The sequence below is a fragment of the Neophocaena asiaeorientalis genome, unplaced genomic scaffold (genome assembly GCF_003031525.2).
Source record: "Neophocaena asiaeorientalis asiaeorientalis breed wild unplaced genomic scaffold, Neophocaena_asiaeorientalis_V1.1 scaffold7, whole genome shotgun sequence".
Classification (NCBI taxonomy): domain Eukaryota; kingdom Metazoa; phylum Chordata; class Mammalia; order Artiodactyla; family Phocoenidae; genus Neophocaena; species Neophocaena asiaeorientalis.
The window spans coordinates 22,062,454-22,086,302 of NW_020185337.1; positions in this window are offsets into that span (position 1 = coordinate 22,062,454).

The following is a 23,849-nucleotide window of genomic DNA, read 5'->3' on the forward strand; positions in this document are numbered from 1 at the left end:
ATCATGAATATAGCACAACGTATCTATCCATTTAAATTACTGACGAACATTCGGTTTGTTTTCAGTTTGGGGCTATAACAAATAGTGCTGCTATGAACATTACTATACAGTATTATAATGAACACAGGGGTTTATTTTTATTGGTTATAGAAATCAGGAGTAATTGCTTTGTCACTTGGCCATACGTATGTCCACCTTTAGTATAAACTACCAAGTGTTATTCCATAAATGGGTATTCTGTATTTTTATTTGCTAAGTCTTGCAACCCCTCCATAATGATTATACTAATTTATACACTCACATCAGAGTATGAAAGTTCAGGTTGCATCCCATTCTCGTCAACATCTGGTTTTGTCTATATTTCTTTTTACTGAAGTACAGCTGATTTACAATATTGTGTTAATTACTGCCGTACAGCAAAACGATTCGATTATATATACATTCTTCTCTTAATATTCTTTTCCATATGGTTTCTCACAGAATATTGACTATAGTTCTCTGTGCTGTACAGTAGGACCTTGTTGTTTATCCATTCTATACATAGAAGTTTACATCTGCTAATCCCAGCCTCCCACTGCATCCCTCCCGCAACAGTCCCCTCCTCTGGCAACCATCAGTCTGTTCTCTATGTCTGTGATTCTGTCTATATTTTTTATTTTAGTCTTCTTGGAGTTTGTTGTTTAAGTGGCATTGCATCATGGTTATAACTTGCATCTCCTTAATGACTAATGAAGTTGGGCATCTTCTTATGTTCACTGGCCGCATGAAAGTGCTTATTCAATTCTTTTGCCTATAGGTTGTTTGCTTTTATATTGTTGTTTTTTGGGGGCGCTTTACATATTTTGCATACACACATTTGTTGGGCACACTCTGTGCACGGCCATTTCACTCCCTCAAGAATTCTTTTGACCAACAGAAGTGCTCGAAACAGAAACGGTTTTTCCTCTTGAGTTAGCACTTCTGGTATTGTGTTTAAAAAATCTTTGCCTTCCCCAAGGTTACTGAAGATATTCTCCTGTGTTTCATTCTGCAAACTTAATATTTTTATCTTTCATTTTCATCCGGAATTGACTGTTGTGTGTGGTGTGAGGTTGGAGGTCAAGATGCAATGTTTGTTTTGTCCTTACTGACACAATTGCACAGCATCATTTCAAAAAACCCATCCTTTTCCTCACTGTACCAGATTGTTATCTTTCTTTTACATCAGGCAACTGTACATGTATAGATTTGTTTCCGACCCATGGGACTGTTTATTCTTGTGCCCTTGCTACACTGTCTTAATTATTGTTGCCTTTTCATAAGTCTTAATTCAATAGTTTAAGTTCTCTATTTCCTCTACTTTTTGTTTTCAAGTTTACATTGGCTCTTCTTGGTCCTTTAAATTTCCATATACATTTTAGAAATAAGCTGTCAATTTTCACAAAATTTCAATTGCATCTTGATGCAATTATCAATACGTCTGGATTATATTCCCTTTTAAAGAGATCACATTATTAAAGGTCCTTTAGGAAGTTAAAGAGATCTCATTAAAGTAATTTTAGCAAGTTAGGTTTACCGTCTTCAAACGCTGATGTACCTTGGGCGGGGCGGGGAGTGGGTCCTGAGGAATTTGCAAGTGGGTATGTAAGCATGGACAATTTTGAACAAATCTATTTCCAGATCCTTCAATCCATGTCGTTGTTCCTAAAATTGATCGGCCTGAGAATACCCCTGTGATTTTTCCAGTATTCTCTTTCCTAATTGCCTCTCTTCTACTTCTCAGAAGAAGTCCATTTTTTCACCCATCCTTACTGCTCTCATTCACTGCCAGCTGTGACATCTTCAGAGGGCCAAACAATGAAACATTTCAAAATATTGATTCTGGCAAAGCCTCCATTACTGAAGTCACCATGAGCCAGCAGTGAGTTACTGTGCCTTTCCTTGCCTTACTGGTAATTCTGGTGAAGGTGAATCCCGGAATCAGAAAGTTATTTTAACCCGTGCGAGTATGTTTTGAATTCAAGATACATTATAGGTTGGAGTGGTGGCAATGATGACATTTTTTTGACAAGTCCTTTCCTCCCATCTCTCAGCTATTGTCAAAGCATTGATACTTAGAATCTCAGGAAAGCAAAACCAAACAACAGTAAGAAATACTGAAGATGGAAGCATTTTATTTCATCCAGCCTAAAACATCCTGACGAGTCGCTATGCCTTATCTATGAATTTTAGAAATGGAATATTCAAACTTTATGAAGAGCATCTTCAGTCTCCTCATTAAAGAAAAGGTAAAGACTCTCATCCGCTTGTGTCTATAGTATGAAATGATACTCTGCATGATTTCAAGGCAGACGATGTGAAAAGTTCCATGTTTATTTCTGATAGACCAAAATATAGTTTAATTTTTTGGCGCTATTTGTTTAGACTCACAGGTGACATGTTTTCTTTGACTTGTGACAAGATTCCTGGATAATGCACAGACGAATGCATTGTTTCCTTTGGGGGTAAGATTCCTGCTTGTTGTCACTGGTAGACCATTTCTCTGCTTTTTCATCTTTAATATTTCTGTTATCTCTGATGGTGCCCATTTCTACCATGTACTTACTAGATTTGAATCAACCTAAATTTGGTATATTGTGGATTCTACTCTCTAAAGTGTTCATTTAAGAGACAATAATAAATATATCTGTTATAAACCTTACGTTAACTTTTACTTCTTTTATTTTTGATGTTAATTTCCACAAATTAAATAAAAACTTCTCTCTTAATACCAGAACATATTAAATGCAGATGCAGAGCTAAATGTCCCCCTGTTGCAATCTAGGACAATCTAGGGCATGGTGCCCTGAACTTTAGAGAACCCACTTCATTTAGTCAGAATTAATTTGTTCCTTTCAGGTTTGATATGTCATTCTAATTCCATTGGATATATTACAAACATGAAATAACAATTTCTATTTAAAAGGCAATATTAATATATGACAGAAGTTACATCCTTAAACTAATAACAAAAAATTTGGTGTAACCTTAATTTTCCGGTAGAAGGTGAGGAAAAAAATTCAAGATCACTGGCTTTAATTAATGGGGACTCATTCGTACCAGGCAGACATGACAAACTGCTGGTCTGAGGAATAACTCGAGCCCGCAAAGGTCATCCTATTCCAGTCCAAGGTTGGAATAAATCTAAAATGTGTTTTCCTACAAAAACTATCTCAAAAATGTTTTGAGATTCCAGGCTAACATAATTAAGATAACTCTGTGGCAAACAAGACCAGTTTAATAATTTTAGTTTAGTAAAAAAAAAAAAGCTATGTCTTCTGATTCATCACGGTTAAGTATAAAACAAGCTTATGTTTTATTCTATTTGAGTTTGCTTTTTCTAAACTTAAATACGTTTACTGATCAAATAGGCTAACTTTACTCTTACATAATATTTATGATTATAAAAGATTGGATTTTATTCATCTTAATTGAATCATTTTTCTGATTAGCTTTTTTTAAAGACTAATCATGTTTTGTCATATGTCAGCTTGAGGATAATTTCCAAGATATTTAGGTAACTTAAAACCTTGGAATGGGACTTCCCTGGTGGTCCAGTGGTTAAGAATCCGCCTTCCAATTCAGGGGACACGGGTTTGATCCCTGGTCGGGGAAATGGGGTCCCAAATGCCGCAGGGTAACTAAGCCCCCACGCCGCAACTACAGAGCCCGTGCGCCACAATGAAAAGATCCTGCAGGACGCGGTGAAGATCCCGCATGCCACGACTAAGACACGATGCAGCCAAAAAATAAATAAATAAATAAACATTAAAAAAGAAAAAAACCCTTGGACTGATGTTGACAATTCAGAGAATAGACTCTGAGTCCAGGCTTCTGAGAAGACATCATTTCAACAACTTTCAGACCATAACACTGAGTCAGGATATCCAGAACTCAGTTTTAGTTCTGACTAGTAACCAGATCCAGAAGGACAGCAATTAATCACTGAATTAACTGATGAGGGGAAATTTATTGTGGTTACATTTTTGAAATATTTATGATTTTGTCTTTTTTAACTCTAACCCTAACCCTATTTTCCTGGATATATAAGGAAGCTATTTCTTAACCAAAAATGATTTCATAAGTTCTGCTTTTGTAAACTAAAGTGAAAAAATTTTAAATAATGTCTGATTCTCATGACCCCCTTCTCCCCAGAATTGAAAAACTTGTAAGATATGCCTATTTTTTTGTGGCAACTTATCTTGGGGTAGTTATTTCTGTAAGAAACTGTCCTCCTTCTTACCAAGTTTTAATTGGTTACACTGTGCAGCCAGACCTTTACCTGGAGAGTCTTCTTTGAGAATGGTGGTCATCAAGGTGGGTGTGATAAGCTATTCCAAGCAACAAATTCTGATGCACTGCAGGACCAGTGCCCACAAAGGCCTCTGAGAACACTGGCCTGGGATGAGCAGAAGGGCAGTTAATGAGCCTTACTAAATACAGAATCTTGGAGAAAAGAAGAATTCATCCCAGTTTTTAGATATTATGGTGAAAACTAACAGAGAGAATCTTTTGGACTTGGATTCTTGGCCTCAGGATAGCAAATCGTAGAGGCTTCTTAAACACACAGAGCCTTCAGACCACTGGCTCTCATCCAGTTTACACACTACTCGTGGGCCTCACTCACCCTTCTCTCTTTTCTATGCTCCCTTCAGTCGTCCCAACCACAGTATCTGAAATTGTACAGTAAAGGCACAGCCCCTACCAGATGCAGACTTTGTTGTACAGATACCACACTTTCCGTTACTGTGGTGATGACATCTCCTTATTGGTCATGAAAGTGGTTCGTGAATTTCCAGTCAAGTCATTGACTCTTCGGTCTTTCCTCTGCTGGGTCTCATGAAGATCAGATCTTCTACTGTGCAGTACCCCAATGTGGTGTCACCACAGGCTGCCTGTATCACTGCTTTGTGGACATGGCTTGACTAAGCCCTTCTCTCCATGCTGTTCTCCAGGCAATTTCCCATAAATTTGACCGTGTCTCCCCTTTCCAGGGCTTACTTACACCTCGTTCCTTTGCTCTCATCACTTCTCATGTTCTCTGAGACCTACTCCATGAACGATCTTTTCTTTTTTCCTGAAACCTTGGAGAGAGCAGATGCAGTATGAGGAGGATGGTTGAAGCCAGATGAAAATAGGTAAGAATGGAGTAAGTGGTGAGAAAATTAAGCCGCTGAGATAAGACAAGCCTTTTGAGAATTTTTACCACTAGTAGTACAGTATTTAAAGAGGTTACAGGTTCATGGGTTTTAAGATTAGAGGAGACAGACAGCTTAGAAATCAATGGAGAAAGAATGCTGTAAAATTTTTAAAATGAAGGCAGAAATATAGTAAGTCCAGAGCACACAAGGAAGGAGCGGCTTTGAATTAAGAAGAAGTAAAGGATGAACTTCACAGAAGCTTTGAGGTAGTGAGGAGAGAAGTGATAATGATATTTGAATTTAAAAAAAGAAAGCAACAGTAGAAGAAGATATAAGGTAGTATTGATCTCAGATATATAAGAGACTAGGTTATCCACTGAGTCTGTAACAGACCATATAGATTTGTTCATGAACTACAGAATCTACAAATCCCAATCCCAAGAACTCATAATGTCACCTATGTCCATGATATCAGTCATCTTTATTTTAGACCCTTTGCAGATTTGCACTTAGTATATCTTAAAAATTCATTTCTTCCCTCATAAAACAAATAGGTTATAGCTGTTGGTGTTGGCTTATACTTACATTTATCTTTAAAACTTCTACGTAGTTTAGCCACATCCCTTATTTTTAAAGTCTGTTCCTCTGCCCACATGTATTCAGTGGGGAACGAACAGTGCTCTACAGCACGGTCTTCATGCTGAGCACTTCTGCAGAAAGCTTCCATTTGTTATCATCTCTTTGATCTTAAGTGCACTTTCCAATCAGTCATAATACTGACCCACATTATCTTCCATTTTTAAAGAATTACTTGACTCAGATTGTATGGTAACATATTTCCCAACCACTTAGGATTTCTGCTTCTGTTGGACTTGTACCCTTCAACATGACTATACACTGTGGAACTGAAATAGGAAATATGTCAATTAATCAACAGACTTGGGAGTGACTTAACCCTAAGAGTGAAATAGAAAGATATTATACATTTTATGAGCAATGTTGATACCTATCCTTAAGAAGTTAGCTAAATTATGATTTCTGCATCATCGATTTAATGTCCTCAAAGTCTTTTGCTTTGTCATCTCCTTTTCATCATCTCATCTGCCTCTTTACTTCAGAATTTCTTTGCATCATCATTTACTATTATATTCCGTAATCATTTAAGAAATATATAGTATGTGGCAGATACTCTGATAGTCTTTGGAGTAACAGTGATTTTAAAAAGTTTGGACTCTGGGGTGGGTTCCTCCTTAGTGGGAAAGAAATATCCATAAGTAATATTCATAAAACACAGGTAGATACTACATCAAAACATATGATACTGTCATTTTTGTAGGTCCAAATTGGTCATCTTTAAGCTAATACTATAATGTGCTGATGCAGAGTTTGAAAGCGTTGCTTAAGGTATTGTGAAAAATGAGAGGTGTCAGGCAGTAAAGAAATTGGGGAAGGAGATGTTAATACTGGATGAGGAAAAGAGTATATTCCACACAAAGGGAAAACCCTTAGTAGACTTGAAAGTATCAAGTAACACAGGAAGCACAGGAAGCCAGTTGTTTAGAATCTAAGTAGCCAGACTGTCTGGGTTTAAATTTCATTCCACCACTGACTTGCTGGAAGACCGTAGGCTATTAATTTCTCTGTCCCTCAGTCACTTCATCTGGAGAATGAAGATAATAATAGGACCAACTTCATTAGGTTATTGGAGGATTAAATGAGTTAAATGTTTAAGGCTCTCTGGATGGTGTCTGGCAACAGGAAGCCCTCTGTCCGTGTCACTTGTTACTGTTGAAGGATTAAGATTGAAGAGCCCTCCTCTCCTTGACTTGCGTTCCTGAAGCTCTGTCCCAGCCCCTGTCTAAGGCTCTCCCTGCAGGAAGTGTAACTGAAAGTGGGGTCCGGCTGCTCGCCACTCCAAAGCCAACAGAGAGGCAAGGTTGGTGGAAAGGAAAGTTTGCTTTATTTCGGATACCGGTAACCTGGGGGGAGGGCGGACTCCAGGCAGACCCCCTCACCCACACAATCAGTGGGCAAGAACTTTCATAGACAGAGGGAGGGGGCTACATGCAGAAACAGCACAGTCAGCTCTGAAATTGGTCTGATCTGGGTCATCTTGATTGTTGGGGTTTTTTTTCAATATTTATTTATTTGGCTGTTCCAGGTGTTAGTTGGGGCACTAGGGATCTTCCTTGCGGCACGCATGTGGAATCTATTTCCCTGACCAGGGATCGAACCGGGTCCCCTGCATTGAGAGCATGGAGTCTTACCCACTGGGCCACCAGGGAAGTCCCTTGATTGTTCTAAGTACAGTTAGTCTTCAGTTCCAGGGTCGGTGTGTTCCCATTTCCTTGCAGCCAGTTCTCGAAACTGCAGCAGCTTATGTCACGGCTACAGTCTGATCACCATGTAGTTAACTTCTTCCACCTGGCGGCGGTTTCAGTATCTACAACACAGCTCTCAGGATATGGCTCAGAATATTATCTATAGTCCTTGGGAAGGAACTAAAGGTCCTTGACTAGGCTCAGTGACTAAACTATTATTATTTGGTCTCCTTTGACGGTTTTCCTTTGTTTCTGCATGTTCTCACTTCTCTGATTAAACTTATTCTTTGGCTAAATTTTTCCACAGACAAAAGGAAGGCTGAGGACACAGAGGGCATAGACCATAGGGTCCTGCTCCGTTTCCGAAGTGTCTGATCGCATCACCACCTGACGTAACGCTCCACAACTTGGCTCCATCAACTGTCTCTCTTTCAAGGTGCTTCTGACTCTTGCTAAGGAAACCAAAACTCTCTTCTGTGCTGAGGAGGCCTCGTACTGGCTCCAGCTGGAGGTGAGCTGACACAGACTTCCACTTCAAGGTTGTCAAATCTGAATGCTGGGCAGTTGCCATGGCCCCATCCACAGGGCAGCACTGCAGGGCCCGGAGCCTCTTCTGTGACTCACCCTGAAGTTGCATTTCACTCACCGTAATGGCTTCACATCATGTTGGCGTTTTTCGACATGACCTCAGCCTTATATCATTATCACTGCTTCATTTTTCAAAAGTCTTTGTCTTTGAGATTTTAAACTACAAAAGATAATGGATACTTATTTTAATGGGAAAAATCATCCAGAGTTTGGTAAAAAATGAATGATCTCACACTTGCAACCCATCTCTTTTCTCACCCCCTGAGGGAACCAGTGGTAAGAGCCCCACATACATCCTCTCATTCCTTCAGCCCTTCTCTACCCGCAAACAAATGGCCTTTCCCAGGGTACTCTCATTTGGATATATAACACATGTAAATTTTAAAATTTGGTTTTGTTTTAACTAAAATGCAGCTATTTTCTACCCAATACTCTCAAACTTTCTTTTTTCACTAACAGTATACTATAAACATCTCTTCAGGGCAATGGAAATAGAAATAGCTTACACTTTTTACAGCTTCAAGGCATGGGTGTAACATAATTTATTCAGCATTCCCCAACTGGTAGACATTCAGTTGCTTCCATGCTACAAAAACAGCTTTTATATACATTTTTTAATGTAAACGTGTTTTTTTAACTTCAGAGGGTGAGATTTTTTTAAATGGGGCTGCTGAGTCACAGATTACAGAGTCCTTTTACATTAGCATTATTGACAGAGTACTTTCCAAAAACAATTTATCAAGTCTCCTTCTTATTTATCTGGAACATCGTCAGCAGGAGATGTTTTCACTCTTAATTTCTGCCAACCTGATGAGTTAAAAGTACCATCTCATTATGGTTTTATTTCGCATTTCCATTACTACTGGAGACATTGAAGATCGTTTCAAATGCTTGTCAATGTTTAAACTTCACCTTCTCTGAATTGTTTATCTACTTCTTATTTTTTTATTTGCTGTCTTTTCATTTTGTTGATGGTTTTCTTTCTTATATAAAAGCTTTTAAATTTAATTAGGTCCCATTTGTTTATTTTTGCTTTTGTTTCTTTTGCCTTAGGAGACATATTCAAAAATATTGCTATGATGTAGGTCAAAGAGTGTTCTGCCTTTGTTTTCTGCTAGGAGATTTATGAATTCTGGTCTTACACTTAGGTCTTTAATTCATTTTGAGTTTATTTTTGTATATGGTGTGAGGGAGTGTTGTAATTTTATTCTTTACATGTAGCTGTCCAGCTTTCCCAACACCACTATTGAAGAGACTATCTTTTCTCCATTGATTATTCTTACCTCCTTTGTTGTAGAATAGTTGACCATAGGCATGTGGATTTAATTTTTGGGCTCTTCTATTCTGTTCCATTGATCTGTGTGTCTGTTTTTGTGCCCTTACCATGCTGTTTTGATTACTATAGCTTTGTGGTATAGTTTGAAGTCAGGGATCATGATACCTCCAGCTTTGTTCTTTTTTCTCAAGATTGCTCTGGCAATTCAGAGTCTTTTGTGATTCCATATAAATTTTAGAAGTATTTGTTCTAGATCTGTGAAAAATGCCATGGGTATTTTGGTAGAGATTGCATTAAATCTGTAGATTGCTTTAGGTAGTATAGACATTTTAAAAATATTAATTCTTCCAATCCAAGAACATTGGATATCTTTCCATTTCTTTGTATCATCTCCAATTTCCTTCATCAATGTTTTATAGTTTCCAGAGTATAAGACTTTAAACTCCTTGGTAAGTTTATTCCTAGGTATTTTATTCTTTTTGATGAAATTTTAAATGGGATTGTTTTCTTGTCAATTCTCCCTTTATGTCTGTTAATATTTGCTTTATATATTTAGGTGCTCTTGTATTAGGTGCATGTATGATAATGAGTGTTATAACCCCTTCTTGCACTGATCCCTTTATAATTATACAATGACCTTCTTTGTCTTTGTTATATAGTTTGTTTTAAAGTCTATTTTGTCTGATATAAGTACTGCTACCCCTCCTTTTCTTGTCATTTCTGTTTGCATGATATATCTTTTTCCATCCCCTCACTTTCAATCTGTGTATGTCTTTAGCTCTGAAGTGAGTCTCTTGTAAGCAGCATACAGATGGGTCTTTTTTTTTTTCCAATCAGCCACCCTATGCCTTTTGATTGGAGTATTTAGTCCATTGACACTTAAAGTGATTACTGATAGATATGTACTTATTGCCATTTTGCTACTTGTTTTCTAGTTGTTTTTATATTTCTTCCCTATTCTTTTTTTCTTCTTTTGGCTTCTTCCCTCGTGGTTTGTGGATTTTCTTTAGTGGTGTGCTTATATTCCTTTCTCTCTAGTTTTTGTGTATCTATTGCAGGTTTTTGACTTGTGGTTACCGTGGGGTTCATATATAGTGACCTATAACTATATCTACTTATTTTAAACTGGCAGTCATTTAAGTACAGTCTAAAGGATCTACATTTTTAAAATCCCATCACCCACATTTTGTGTTTTTGATGTCATATTTTACATCTTCATGTTTATTCCATCACTCACTGTTTATTGTAGTTATAGTTTATTTTATACTTTTTAATCTTTTAATCATCATACCAGCTTATTTAAATGGTTGATACTCAAGCTTTACTACATATTTTCCTTTACTAGTGGGATTTTTCCTTGCCTATAGATACTTACTTCTTTTCCACATAGAGAAGACCCTTTAATATTTCTTCTAGGGTAATTTAGTACTTACGAATTTTTTTAGTTTTTGCTTGTCTGAGAAGTTCTTTATCTCTCCTGCAATTCTAAGTGATAACCTTGTTGGGTATAGTATCCTAGTTTGCAGGTTTTTCCCTTTCAGCACTTTAAATATATCATGCCACTCCTTTCTGGCCTGTAAAGTTTCTGCTGAAAAATTTGCTGCTTTAAGAAGCAAGTGGGGTCAGAGTGTGCACTCCGCTCAAACTGGGGCTCGTGCCAGGGTGACTGTGGAAAACTAGCCAGAGTCCCAGGCAGTTTCAATCTGTTTCCTCAGCCTTGTTTCAGTAAGCAAGCATGTGTGCTATTCTCAAGTGGAGTCTAGGTTTCTTTTAGCCATGCTGTCAGTCCCACTGGTTCTCTAACCCACTAAGTGGACTCATCTTCTTGGTGTCAGACCCCAGGGCTGGGGCACCCAATATGTGGCTTGAACTGCTCACTTCCCAGAGAGGATCTCTCCCCGTGTCATCCCCCTCCTCTTCTGAGTCCCCTCCCAGGGGCACAGGTCTCAAGTTGATTACTTTTCTTTCCTTCCTACCTTATTACATGTGGATCTTCCTTGCAGCCTTGGTTGTACAGGAGTCCTCTGCCAGTTTCCAATTAGTTTTCAGTGATAATTATTCCATGTGTAGAGTATTTTTGATGTGTTCGTGGAGGGAGGTGAGCTCCGTGTCCTTCTACTCTGCATCTTGATCTCCCCCTGGATTTTCAAAAATTCTGTTTAAACTGGGATTTGAGCTTCATTTCTCCCAAAGGAGTTGCAAGAAATATCAGCACTTGATTTTTTAAGGATTTTATATATACAGATTACATTTCCCAAGAGAGAAATCTGTTAAAACTGAGCTAACACCAGTTACATAAACTTGAGCAAGGGGCTTTCTTTTAACCAGTACAGCTTTATTTCTGTAGGAAAGAGTCATTTACTTCACTCTTTGGGTCTGAATTCATTTCAAAAATTTTTTTTTCTGTTATTTGGCTTGTATGTGGGGTCTGAAATGAGACAGACCAAATGCCATGTGTGCTATTTGTTTGTTTTGATTTGACTTTAGTAATTTTTAGTTTCCTCAGATTTACAATGACCTTAATGAAATCTATAACATGGGGTTATTGTAAGGATTAAATATAATAATGCATCCAAAGAAATAGCATAGTGCTTAATAATAGTAACCTTCTAACAAAAGCAGGTATTATTATTAAAATCTAATTAAAAGATTTTTTTTTATTTTCTGGGATGGATGCCTGATTTAGAACCCAAACAAGAGAAATTTCAGATTCAAGGATGATATACTATGAACTGAAGACTATTACTGTGCTTTAGTATTAAAATTTCAGCCTAATTTGTTTTCTCCTTTAAATTTTTTTCAAAATAACATCATTGATTATATTTATTTATTATATTTTAGGTCTGATTGTTGTGGATTTTGGACTATACTCAGTTGACTGATTGACTTATTTGATAGGCTGACTGTCACGCATTTTTACTTTGAAAATGTATTTATAGTAGATTGTAAATACAACTATTACATGATTTTAAGGAAATATTTTCTTGATGAACTTCCCTGTAAAATTTCTGCATGGGCCCTATATCAGTTTTTCATCTGCAGACTTTTCTAGAATTGAATTTTTCTAAATCCAGAGATTTCATTTGACCAGTGGATAGAATAACTTGACTATACTTTGACTTTTTCTGCCTGAAAAGTAATGCACACCACTACATCCTGTTCATTCTCCATCCTAATCATTTTTATTTTATTTTATTTTTTTTTTTTTTTTGCGGTACGCGGGCCTCTCACTGTCGTGGCCTCTCCCGCTGCGGAGCACAGGCTCTGGACGCGCAGGGTCAGCGGCCATGGCTCACGGGCCCAGCCGCTCCGCGGCACGTGGGATCTTCCCGGACCGGGGCACGAACCCGTGTCCCCTGAATCGGCAGGCGGACTCTCAACCACTGCGCCACCAGGGAAGCCCCTAATCATTTTAGATAATGGATTTTCATTTTTTTTGTGGCACTGCTGGTTCCTTTGTAGTTTAATCAAGTGGGCACATTCATTTTAACTACTATTTTTTTTCCCCAGAAGTGAAGTCTCAGCTTAAAATTGGTATAGCATAGTATAGTATATCATGTCATTTTAGAAGAAGTATTTTATACTTTTTGAAGTATTTTAATTATAAGGCAAAAAAAAAAATTAATGATTCCCCCATCTTGCATCAAAAAGAATATAATACACAGGTGGATTTCTAACGTATATTCTAGATTGATTTTGCTTAATGGCAAATAAAATATGAAATCTAGTTTATTTCTGTTTTAATGAAGTTTTTTTTTTTTTAACGTTGCAAATGAAATATAGAATTCAAATACACTTGAGGGAAAAGGGAATTTATTGACTTTCCTAACTGACAAGTCCAGGATTAGAGCATGCTGGATCTGGTACCTGGATTTGGTCATCTGTCTTTCCCTCACGGTGCCACATAACTCTGTTAGCTTTCTTTTTACAAAGATGCTCCTAGGGTGATGATCACAATGGCCACCAATTGTACCAGGTTTATAAGCAGCCAGATCTGGTGACAATACAAAAACCAAAACCAAAACACAAAACAAAAAACCAAACACATTTCTTTCCCAAGAACTACAAAGATCCGAGGCCGACTTACTTTAGTTGAGCCTGCTTAGATCTGGTAATATTTCTTGATTATCTCCTGTGATCCTGGTTGGCCAGGCTCAGATCTGCCTGTCCTAAAGTACAGGTAGATTCCACTCTACCCGAAACACATGGCCTGAGAGTGCAGGGCACCAGTTCTCCAAGGAAATCCAAGGAGCCATTACCAATGGTTCCACATCTTTACCAATAGGCAGTGAAGTTAGTCCTTTCGATTTTAGTTACTCTAGTGGGTAGGGGATGGTAGTTCATTTATGGTTTTAATTTGCAAACTCCCAAAGATTAAAGATGTTAAGTATTCTTTCGTGTGTTTATTGAGCATTAATACATCTTCTGTGGCAAAGTGTCCAAATCTTTGGCTCATTTAAAAAATTGGGATGTTCATATTTTTACTGTTGATTTGTAGGTGTTCTTTATGGGTACAAATCATTTGTCATATGTGTTATAAATATTTTTCCTCAGTCTGTGGCTCGTTTATTTCTTTTATTAGTGGTATCTTGAGGAGCAGAAACTTTTAATATTTATGGAATGTAATTAATTAATTTTCAAGGTTTTGGTCAGTGGTCTATATGTTCTCTCCAAGAAATTTTGCTGATGCCAGGTTCTCAAAGATAATCTCCTGTTTTCTAGAAGACTTATGGCTCTGGGTTCAATGCTTTGGTACCTGATCCCTGTCAAAATAGTTTTCGTGCCTGGTGTGAGATATACCACATTTGATTTTAATTCTTTGTGCTTTATGGTATCTATTGAGGTATCTTTGAATAACCCTCCCTATTATGGTCTAACCAGATGACTCCTGCATGTACAATTGAAAAGAATGTATTTTCTATTGTTGGGTACAGCATTCTATAGATGTCTATTAGTTCACACTTGTCGATAGTGTTATTCATATCTTCTATATCTTCACTTTCCTGCCATTGTCCACTGCTAATTAATGCCAGCACATCATGCGAAATTATTTGTAAGCCAGACTCCAATTACTTACTCTCCAGTAAAAATTGGTCATAGGAACTTCCCATGAAGGCTTGGATATAAGGAAAGAGCAAGACCGACAGAAGTGTGAACATTCTGTTTATGCAACTTCCTTGAGCTTTCAGGACATACTCCGATAAGTATATTCCAGGTGAACACTGAAATGCTACAGTGTATAATCTACAGTTTGAGTTGCTCTCATAAAGCTCAGCTCATAATGAGTTTCTCAGTTCTTAATGTCTCCCAGTGTCCAGTGATCAGATGTTCAATCCAAGAACTGTGTCTCAGAAGGAGAATTACATTCCCAAAATGGCTTGGCTTTCCTCCAGAATTCTGAGACTTTGTTGTGATTTTCCTAACAAAGTCAGCCACGGTCTTCGTAGTGCATTGAATCATCACTGGATCTGTTGGATCGTAGAGGCAAAAATGAAGAACTGCTTAAACTTCAGCCTGTATCATCTGGAGAGTCTTTTCTCATCTAGACTCCACTAAAAGCTGACAAGTCTTTAGATTATTTAGTAAATATGATACTAAGCATTGTGGTCTTTTAGTAAAGTAGAAACATGTACTTCATTTGATATAAAGTGATAAGTTGAAGACCCTTATACCACCTCCTCCCCAGACACTTCAATGAGGTGAAAGACCCCTGTGTTTACCAGGGATTTATCCTCTCTATCTTACTAAAGTATCTATTGTAGGATGTTTACATTGTTTTCTTTCCAGGCCCAATTAGCACGATGTCACCAGTATAGTAAGATGTCCTTAGGATGGTGAGGTGATCCATGTTTCTGCTTGTTAAATGACAGCAAAGAGTCAGAATTGACATAGTTCTGATGTAAAATGCTATGAAGTCCTGCTGTTCCTTCCAGGTAAAAGCCAATTGCTTCTAGAGTTCTCCACTTCTTAGTTAAACTAAGAAAATCATTTGTAAGAGGTGTGAAGTGTTCTGATGATGTGCCCCAGTAAAGACAGCAACAATTGGAGTGTGACTGTCCCATTAAGCTCATTATATCCACTGTCATTCTCCAGTACTCAAAAGTTTTTCACATTGGCTAAAAGAAACATTAAAGAGAGATATGATAGATGTTATTTTTTAGTCTCCCCCTCTCTGGGGGTTATAAGGTCTGTAATGGCAAAGAATTTTATTTATTTCATTCACTGCTGTATTCATCATACTTAGAACCTTGCTTGGCACTTGATCAAATATGTGTTAAATTAATGAATATTTAGATATAAATAAATTGAAAGGTGTATGAGGAGATTACAAGGGGTGCAGTTAAAGATATAAATAGGGGATCATAACTCAAACACACTTTTATGGAGAGGATTTTGAAATTTATTATGTAAGTAGCAGGGAATTATATTGAATAAGATGTAAAGTAATGTGATGATTTATATTTTAGAAACGTGATTAAAATGTTAAGTTGAGGGTGGTTTAGAGGATGGAGTCTGAAGATTAAGGAGGTCTAGGAAGTAGGACAAATTAGAGACAGTCATCCAGGCCTTCATGTCAGTCTTATGTTTCTGTCCATCAGCCATTGTTCTGTAATGGGTTAGCTTAATAGCCATCTATGATAAAAATTCTTAGTAAGAATAGAAGTCAACTTTCTTAACCTTCTTAAAAATTACAGCACATATCATACTTAGTCATGAAACATTAAAGTATTTTCATTATGGGAGGAAAAAAAAGATCTGACAAGGATGCCTACTGAGAAAGCAAAGAAGAAATCCTGACAACTGTTAGCTGTGTGCTGACCTGTTGCTCGTGGCAAGGCTATGCTTTCTTCCTTAATACAAACAACTTCATAGAACATCCACGTCAGCCAAAGTCCCTCTGTGAATGACTGTGATAGAGTGAGCAAAACCGACTATTCCTTAATCATTTCTGATCTTAGGAAAATAGAACACTGCAAATAGCAAAAACAACCAAGCATTCCCCTCTGTGCGCTACACAGATGAATGACTGCTATTTCTAGGATCAATTACAGCTTTAACTCACCCCAATCCACCTACCTCCTAGATAAAAATGAAGATACAAAAATCATAGAATCCAGAGCTAAACGCACTTCTCTGTTCCTCTTCAAAATGACGTAACGCAAGCCTCAATCCTATAACAATCCCATCATAATATTCTCTTACTGAGATACCCCATTGTTTCCCATGGCATTGGTCTCCCTTGCAACGAGTAATAAGCCCAATTCTGATTCTCCTCTTTCTCATGGTCTTTGGTTGGTGAGCATCTGCAGTCCTTTATGGCAATTATTAAACAGAGAGTGGAGAGAAAAACAGATTCTTCTCAAAGGGATGTAAAAGAAGCAATCCTTAAAGGGAGAAGGTAATATACCCTTGTATATATGTATACATATATATATATGTATATTGTATATATGTACCACATCTTCTTTATCCATTCCTCTGTCGATGGACATTCAAGTTGCTTCCATGTCTTGGCTATTGTAAATAGTGCTGCAATGAACATTGGGGTGCATGTATCTTTTTGAATTATGGTTTTCTCCAGGTATGTATGACTGATTCACTTCAGTACACCTGAAACTAACACAGCATTGTAAATCAACTATACTCCAATTAAAAAAAAATCTGCTGTTAAATCTACCCATAAATATTCACTTTTTTCCATTTTTATTTTCAGTCCTAGAATTTCCATTTGATATTTGTAATGTTCAATTTTCTGCTCATATAGTTTTTTATCTTTTGGAGCGTGTTGAAAATAATTATTAAAGTTTGTGTCCAGTATCTTAAAAAAAAGGGAGAGGGTAAAGGGGACTTTCGGAGAAACAACTGAAGGTCCAAACCACCACTTACAGCTGTGTAGGTTGTATTCTGCCCCAGGGGTTACGCACAGGGAGCAGGGGAATCTACAATCCAGACTGGGTCCCTCTAGCCAACCTGCATGCCTTGATGTGAAGCTGTCACACTGGGAGGGAACAGCACCTTTCAAAACTGCGTGGTAGCAAAGTGTGACTTAGCTACGGCACTCTTGAGGCCAGGGAAGATTTTGCTGTAGACTCAGCACGAGTTCCAGCAGGAAATACAGAATTCTATGAGGGTGAGAAGCTGAGGGATGAGGGTAGACTTGGAAGTCTTGGGCTTCGTGTAGTGAGTGAGGTGATCAGGGATAAAATACATGACATTTGTGACATGATCAACCCTAACTGTCTCAAGCGGAATGTGGCAGTAAGGCTATGAGATTTGGGGCCGGGGCACCTCCTGCCAGAAGCATGCCGAGTAATGTTCACTTCCTCTAACACCGAGGTGGAGGCCAGGGCAGGGGCAGTCTTCCCTGGAACTCTCCTCTCTGTGGGTCTCTCTCCTAACTCCGCAACAGGAGACACTGTGGTACCCACTCAGTTCCTGCCGACTGAGTCATGGGGGCTGGGGAGGGGCCGTCTCACCTGGAGTACAGGAAGGTCCTGTTTTCCTTTTGTAATTTCTCCTGCTGGGCGTGTGGTGGCCTGGGGAAGCTCACAGAAAAGGATGTGTTCTTTCTTGCTTTTACTTTTGCTCTTTCTCTTTCTTTCTCCTAGGAATACCCTCCCATTTGGTTTGACAAGTAACTGACCTCCCTTCAAAGTCATTTCAGGAGTTAACTCTTCCGTGAAGGCTTCACTGACTCCTGAATTGAGCTGACGTCTTTTTTCTTTGAACTCCTATTTTTATTTCGGCACCGATTTCTAATTAACACCATCTATTGATTTACATATTCCTTTCTCCTTAAGAGTACGTAATATCTTTTATTCTTTTGTCTCTGTCATGCGGCACAACTCCTGACACATAAAGGTGTTTAATTATACTGAGTCAAGTACATTAGACTGAGTTGCCCTGAAGATAAACTCGTATGATCTAATGGAACGCATATGGCATCAGAAGGCAGAAACCCCTCCTTCCTAGATTCACCTATGCTTAACTACATTCATTCCCACAAGTCTCTTTAACCTCTGAACATTTTCATTTCTTAAAGTGTAAATTGAATGTATTGGCTGAATCTCTAACATCACTTTCAGCATCACTACTCAGTGATTCAGACTGACATGCCTCATGCTTGACCTTTTTAGCAGAGTTTTTGTAATTTGTATGAAGAGTGGTGAGCATCCCTAGGCAAAGAAGGTCCATGTGATCATCGATAATAAGGCTTTTGCTCAAGAACTAAGGGCTAACTAGGAAATCTGGCCTTGAGCACTTGAACATTTCCCAAAGCTACCAGATCTCTCATACTGACTTAAAAACAAACAGGAATATAATTTATAAAGCTTTTATCTATGTAGAATTCATGCCATGAACTTGGGGTCTACAGAATTACCTTGAATACAAAAAGGTTTACATCACTAGGCCAATTTGGAACCTGTGATTTATTGGGAGGATTTCAAAGCTTATACACATACAATTAACCCATGTCATTAAAGAATAATTTCCTTCCAACATATTGTATAAAAAAATCTTTGACTGCCAGGAACCACTTATCATAACAATGTGATTTCAAATGAATTAAATAAGCAATAGTAGCTCTAGCATTATAAAGATGTTGTTTACAAATGACTGAATTGCCTTTGAACTGTTTCCACAAAGAGCTACACTAACGCATAAAACAAGGACCTTTCCATTATCAAAATTATGCTGTTTTCTCCAGTTGCTTTTGTAAAAGAGATAAGTGATTTTTTGATACTGGTAGGTGGATAAGAAACAGTATCATTTAATGCAAAATAATCTATAAATACAAATAATGTTAAATTTTAGCAACCAGTATGGATTTATCTCATGTATATCAAGGCGATGAGGGCAAGGAATATGTCATTCCAGGGGGTGTCTGCAGACTTATATTTATTATATAGTCTTAGGTAATGGTCATTGTATTGGTTAATGTGTTCTGAAGAGAGGCAAGGGCAGTTCAGGTCATGGTCTTCAATAAGTTATTGCAATTCTGTGTGGAATGTATAAAGCATCAAAACACTGTGGACTTTTCCCAGCTGAAAAACATTGCTATGATTATATTCAAATGGCTATCAAGGCTTTTAAAATTACTTTCTGTAAAAACAAATAAATTGCCTTTGAGTAAAGAATGCCATTTGTGTCAGTAGTAGGCCTGAGATATATTCAGTTTGAGATTTGAAAAGCGATGATTATTCCCAAATAACAGAAAACAGGGCTTCCCTGGTGGCACAGTGGTTCAGAATCCACCTGCCAATGAAGGGGACACAGGTTCAAGCCCTGGTCCAGGAAGATCCCACATGCTGCGGAGCAACTAAGCCTGTGCGCCACGACTACTGAGCCTGCGCTCTAGAGCCTGCGAGCCACAGCTACTGAGCCCACGCGCCACTACTACTGAAGCCTGTGCACCTACAGCCCGTGCTCCAAAACAAGAGAAGCCACCGTAATGAGAAGCCCGTGCACCACAACGAACAGTAGCCCCCGCTCGCCGCAACTAGAGAAAGCCCGCACACAGCAACGAAGACCCAACACAGCCATAAATAAATGAATGAATTTAAAAACAAAACAAAACAAAATATGTCTACTTTTTAATTTTTGGTGTAAGGCCAACGTAAATGTGCCAAAACCTTAAAAATATTTTAATACTGGAATGTTTCCAGGAAAACAAAGCACTTGGTCTTAGTGATAGTCTGTTTGACCAAGACCATGGTCCTATATGAAACAAGGAAAGCACTTCCCCTAAGTCATAGGAACACTGGTATTACTAGTGGAACAAGTGGCCAACATGACCCTCAGGAGTTCCTGACTGGTGCCATGATGCATTAGTGTCCCACTGCTGCTGTAACAAATTCTCACAAACGTGGTGGCTTGAAACAACACAAATTCTGTTCTTACAGTTGTAGACGTCAGAAGTCCAAAATGAGTCTCGCAGAGCCAAAGTCAAGTTGTCATCAGGCTTCATTCCTTCGAAGGCTGGAGAGAACTGGTTTTCTTCGCCTTTTCCAACTCCCAGGAGCTGCCTGCATTCTTTGGCTCAGGGCCCTTTCCTCTGTCTTCAAAGTGCATAACTGCAACCTCTGGTGACAGCTTCTCACCTCCTTTCTCTGACTTTCACTCCTGCTTTCCTGTTATAAGGACACACTGCGATTACACTGAGCTCACTTAGATACATACTCCAGCATAATCTCCCCATCTCAGTACACTTACCTCGATCACATTGCAAAGTCCCTTCTACATGTGAGGTAACACACACACAGATTCTGGGGATTAGGCCATGAGATGTTTGAGGGGACATTTTTCTGTTTTTGACACAGACTCCTTTGTATTTTGTTCAAGTCTATGGTTTCCTTCTCAGAATAATGTTTTTAAGTGCATAAAGTAAAATTCGTAAGTATACAATGGAAAAAATTGTACTAAAGTGCAATAATCAAAATGTTTTTAAAAACTGTGTGCTATAGTAATAAGTGCACTTTTAAAATTATTGCTTAAATTAGGCTTCCCTGGTGGCGCAGTGGTTGAGAGTCCGCCTGCCGATTCAGGGGACGCGGGTTCGTGCCCCGGTCCGGGAGGATGCCACATGCCGCGGAGCGACTGGGCCGGTGAGCCGTGGCCGCTGAGCCTGCGCGTCCGGAGCCTGTGCTCCGCAACGGGAGAGGCCTCAAAAGTGAGAGGCCCGCGCACCGAAAAAAAAAAAAAAAAAAAAAATTATTGCTTAAATAATAATTGCAACCACTCATCGTAACTATAATAATTTCAAAGTAGTAACAGACATGTTTGCAACCACTATTATGTGATATGAAAATACCTGATTTCTATTGCACTGCTAATGGTGTTTTTTTTCCTGTACACTAATAATTGGAGGAAATGCAAACTTTAATTAGAGGTTAAGGCAAAAAAATGTAATTTTTATTTCTATGCATGATCTTGTACTATAGGTTAAGAAACTCCACTGTACACACATGGCAGAAAGAAAAGATTTGTGACTTGTCAGTGTGTGTGCGTGTGTGTGTTTCTCCCACTGTCAAATATGAGTGAAGAAACTTACTGTTGTTCAATGTTTTTTCAACTGCCTTTGCTTTTTCTCATCATTCAGCTACTAATGGAAAAATAAATAAACTAATTATGGACAATTCTTTATCAGAAACTATATTATGAGATTCTCATTGTGCTCAACATTAGACACCGAGATATTCATAGACACATGACAGATACTTCTGTATGTATTCAAGGTTCAACACAGCATCCGGATTAATTTTAATATTTATGAAGCAATGGGATCTCTGTGTTGTCTAGGAGCTTGCATTCAATTTAGCATAATAAGATGCACATATTCTGCTACGTGAAAACCATCTAAATGCATGTTGTGATTTAATCATTTATGGATTTTATTAGATAAAATTTTCTTTACATTTTTATATAATAACCAAGCTTATGTCCTCATAATTCAAAACAAAAGAGTTATACAGTATAAAGCTTATGGGAGGCTGAAAATTTACCTTCAATGACATTTTTATTCTCAAAGGATTGGCCCAATAAGACAGAGTCTTTCATTTTTTTTACTTGATTTTATTTCTTAATAGCCCATTTTCAATAAGTCCTAATATACACGTATAATATCAATTACACAGTTACACACATACACTATACATATATGTTTGACTAACTAGAGAAAGACTGAAATGTGTCTTTAAAAATTTTATTTTATTGAAGTCTAGTTGATTTACAGTGTTGTAAAGTGATTTGCACTTTTACTGTAAAGTGATTTACAGTGTTGTAAAGTGTGATTCTGCTGTACAGCAAAGTAATTCAGTTATACATATATATTTATATTCATTTTCATATTCCTTTCCATTTTGGTTTAATACTTCCAGCACCTGGTATCTCAGAAATTTAGGCCAAAATATTAAGCCTTATCTTAATAGGGAGATATTTGAGAGTTGGGTTTGTAGTGCTTTTAAACGTTCTTTATAGCTTCACTTTAAAATAATCAGTGTGTTCCACTTAGTTGTGGAGCCTGCTTACCATTTCTAATCACAAATCCTGCTCATGTTTTGATTATCCAATGAGCACATCCTTCTGGTTAGTGGGAAACTGTAGGCCAAGTGCAACTGTTTAACCAAGAAAGCAGATTCACAGGCAGAAAGGGTCACATAGGGATAGATTCTGCGTGTCCAAGCCCCCAGACACTAGTATAGCTTTACTACATCTGTGGACCTGGTGAATGACTTGAGAAAAAGAAAGGTTCTGCAGTAGTCACAAGAATAAGAAACCACAGCCCTGGAACATTTCATACTAACGTGTAAGTCTTTACTGAGATGGTCCCCACTTCATTCCCCCAATAACCAGGGAGTCAGCACTCTTCCATTTTTCATAGTTTCAAATTCTATAATTTTGGGTGTACCTGAGTTTTGTGTGTGTGTGTGTGTGTGTGTGTGTGTGTGTACAATTTACATAAAACAGAAAGCTGCCATGGTGGGCAAGCTTGAGAACATTTGAAAAATTCTAATAAGATCAACTATATTAACGTTTTATTTTTTTCTTGTTTGAGGCATTTTCTATACATGTTTATTTTTATTTCGTTATTTTTGAGGACAGTCACAGCCTTAATTAAATTATTGTAGCATAGCTGAAGCATTCAAGATCTCAACTGCTGGGAAGATGTCCTTATAGGACATGACATAATATGTCCCTTTGGTCAGGGAATGAGATAAATCTGAGTCCCTACTCTGGGAGTCATAGTGACATTTGCTAAGTGGAATGTTAGGGTGAGAATCAAGGAAGTGAGCACAACTTGAGAAATGTCTTCTTTTATTTGCCACTAAGTATCATTAAAGTTTTTGAAAATGATCTGCCAAAGATATCCTCAAGTGTGACTGCATATAATAAAGTAAAAAAATGGAGTAATATGATTTGAAGAGTCAAAAAGTTACAGACCTAAAGATATCACAAGCCTGGTGCTTCCCTGGTGACGCAGTGGTTGGGAGTCCGCCTGCCCATGCAGGGGACATGGGTTCGTGCTCCGATCCGGGAAGATCCCACATGCCGCGGAGCGGCTGGGCCCGTGAGCCATGGCCGCTGAGCCTGCGCGTCCGGAGCCTGTGCTCCACAATGGGAGAGGCCACAACAGTGAGAGACCCGCGTACCGCAAAAAAAAAAAAAAAATTACAAGCCTGACAGTATATTTATTATTATTTGTTGCATTTAGTGTTCATTTACCAAATATTTATTATGCTGGGCACGGGTAAGACAAAGATGTATGCTCCACAATTCTGCTCCGAATTCACAGTTTGGCAGAGAAGGCTGCAAAAGAACCAACCAAAACCACAATACCTTCCATGAAGTGGCAAAATAGATACACATACAAAGTGCTCTGGGATCAGAAAGTGAAGCACAGTTTTAATTTTAAAATATTTACAAAACCTTTCAAGAGAGAATTGTATTTCATTGAAGCACATAGCAAGACTGGAATTCTGACTCTGTCACTGACTGAGCTTGTGA